The sequence below is a fragment of the Eriocheir sinensis genome, chromosome 42, assembly GCF_024679095.1.
Source record: "Eriocheir sinensis breed Jianghai 21 chromosome 42, ASM2467909v1, whole genome shotgun sequence".
NCBI classification, from domain to species: domain Eukaryota; kingdom Metazoa; phylum Arthropoda; class Malacostraca; order Decapoda; family Varunidae; genus Eriocheir; species Eriocheir sinensis.
In genome coordinates this window covers 12445709-12448208 of record NC_066550.1, presented here as the reverse complement: position 1 = coordinate 12448208, position 2500 = coordinate 12445709, and the positions used below count along the sequence as shown (strand labels likewise).

The following is a 2500-nucleotide window of genomic DNA, read 5'->3' as shown; positions in this document are numbered from 1 at the left end:
TTTATTGATGTCGTTATTGTTGTTTTGATTGTCTTGTTTTGTTTTCTTGATTGTCTTGTTTGTTTATGTGTTGTTTTTGTTGTTATTTTTCTCTACCTTCTTAATTCCTCTTTTCTTAACTTGTCTTACATTGCTCTTGTTTTCTTGATTGTCTTTGTTTTTGTTTTGTTTTCTTATTCCTGTTCTTTTTCTTTACTTACTTAATTCCTCTTTTCTTAACTTGTCTTGCATTCCTCTTTATTTACTGTTATCCTTCTCTTTTCTTATCTTCAATTTTCCTTTCTTTAACTTATCTTTGCTTCCTTCCCCTTTATCTTCTTATCTTTTCTTGGTTATTCAATTTCTCTTTTCCTCAACTTTTCCTTCCTTCCCTGATCTTCTGTCCTTCTTAAATATCTCCTTCTTCTGTCCTTTTCTTTCCTTTTTCTTCCTTTCCTTATTTTCTACCTTCCTTTCCTTAACCTCCCTTCCCTTAAATTCTCCCTACCCTTTCCTTCCCTTAACTTCTCTCTCTCCCCTTTCCTTCCCTTCCTTTACCTCCCTTCCCTTAAATTCTCCCTACCCTTTCCTTCCCTTAACTTCTCTCTCTCCCCTTTCCTTCCCTTAACTTTCCTTCCCTTCCTTTACCTCCCTTCCCTTAACTTCTCCCTACCCTTTCCTTCCCTTAACTTCTCTCTCCCCTTCCCTCCCTTAACTTTCCTTCCCTTCCTTTACCTCCCTTCCCTTAAATTCTCCCTACCCTTTCCTTCCCTTAACTTCTCTCTCCCCTTCCCTCCCTTAACTTTCCTTCCCTTCCTTTACCTCCCTTCCCTTAACTTCTCCCTACCCTTTCCTTCCCTTAACTTCTCTCTCCCCTTCCCTCCCTTAACTTTCCTTCCCTTCCTTTACCTCCCTTCCCTTAAATTCTCCCTACCCTTTCCTTCCCTTAACTTCTCTCTCCCCTTCCCTCCCTTAACTTTCCTTCCCTTCCTTTACCTCCCTTCCCTTAAATTCTCCCTACCCTTTCCTTCCCTTAACTTCTCTCTCTCCCCTTTCCTTCCCTTAACTTCTCTCCCATTTCCTTACCTTAACTTTCCTGCCTTTCCCTCCCTACCTTTCCCTCGGGGCGCTTCGGCATTCACCTGTAATTCTCTCTCCCTTTCTCTCCCTCCTTTCCCTCCCTGGAGACACTAACACGCTCACTCGATGTCTCTCTATCTCTCTCTCCGTCTCTCTCTCTCTCTATCTATCTCTTCTCCCTTCTTCTTACCTTCCTTCTTTCTCTCCCTCTCTCTACACTAACACGATGTCTCGTCTCTTCTCTCTCTCTCTCTCTATCTATCTCTTCTCCCTTCTTCTTACCTTCCTTCTTTCTCTCCCTCTCTCTCTTTCTCTCTTCTTACCAACTTGAATTCTTACTCTTCTTCTTCTTCCTTTCTCTTTCTGTTTATCTCCCTTTTCCCTTTTCCATTATTTTATCTTTTCTTTCTTTTATACTCTTTTTATCTTACGCTTCTTGACCTTATCTTTCCCATTTGTCTATTTCTCTCTTTTTATCTTTCTTTTTAATGTTTTCCCCTTCGCTTCCTTTCTTTTATTTTATTTTATCCTCAGCCTTTCTTTTCCTTTCGTTACCTAACCTGAAAATCCATCTGAACCCTTTCTTTTTAGTTTCCCTTTTTTTTCCTTCCTCTTTTTTCTTCTTTTCCTTTCGTAACCTAACCTGAAACTCCATCTGAACCCTTTCTTTTTAGTTTCCCTTTTCTTTTCCTTTCCTTCCTCTTCTTTTCCTTTTGTAACCTAACCTCATATTCCATCTTTACTTTTTCTTTTTAGTTTCCCTTTCTTTTCCTTTCTTTCTTCTTTTCCTTTAGTATCTTAACCTCATATTCCATCTTTACTTTTTCTTTTTAGTTTCCCTTTCTTTTCCTTTCTTTCTTCTTTTCCTTTAGTATCTTAACCTCATATTCCATCTTTACTTTTTCTTTTTAGTTTCCTTTCTTTTTTCCTTCCTCTTCTTTCTTCTTTTCCTTTCGTAACCTAACCTTTCCATCTTTACTTTTTCTTTTTAGTTTCCCTTCTTTTTCCCTTCCTCTTCTTTCTTCTTTTTCCATTGTAACCTAACTCTGTCTTTCACACCTGTCTTTCTCTAACTCAAATCAGCTTATCTCCTTAACCTTCTCTCTTACTTGAATTCCTTTTTTTCTTCTTATCCTCATTCTCTCTCTTCCTTACATCATCCTACTTACCTCCGCTCTCTCTTCATTACTTTCCATTTCTCCCTTGCCTTCCTCCTTACCTTACTGTAGGATGGATGGAATGCATATCACACTCATTACCTGACAATCTATCTCAACTATATAACTAAATCAAGCTTATGGGAACAACTATCCAATACTTACTTTCCTCCTTTCTCATACTTCCTTACTTTCCATCTCTCCTTCCACTCTCAGGTCGATACAACAAGACAGTTTCGCTTCTCACTTCATGTATTTCTAAAGGCCAAAGAGGGGGTCAGTCG

The 2500-nt window shown here is 38.7% G+C and overlaps 1 protein-coding gene across 1 annotated transcript in view; it reads right to left on the bottom strand.

Moving 5' to 3' along the window:
- The window catches only part of LOC127010221 (uncharacterized), a 92703-nt gene that overhangs the window by 41366 nt on the left and 48837 nt on the right, over positions 1-2500 (bottom strand). The window lies entirely within an intron of this gene.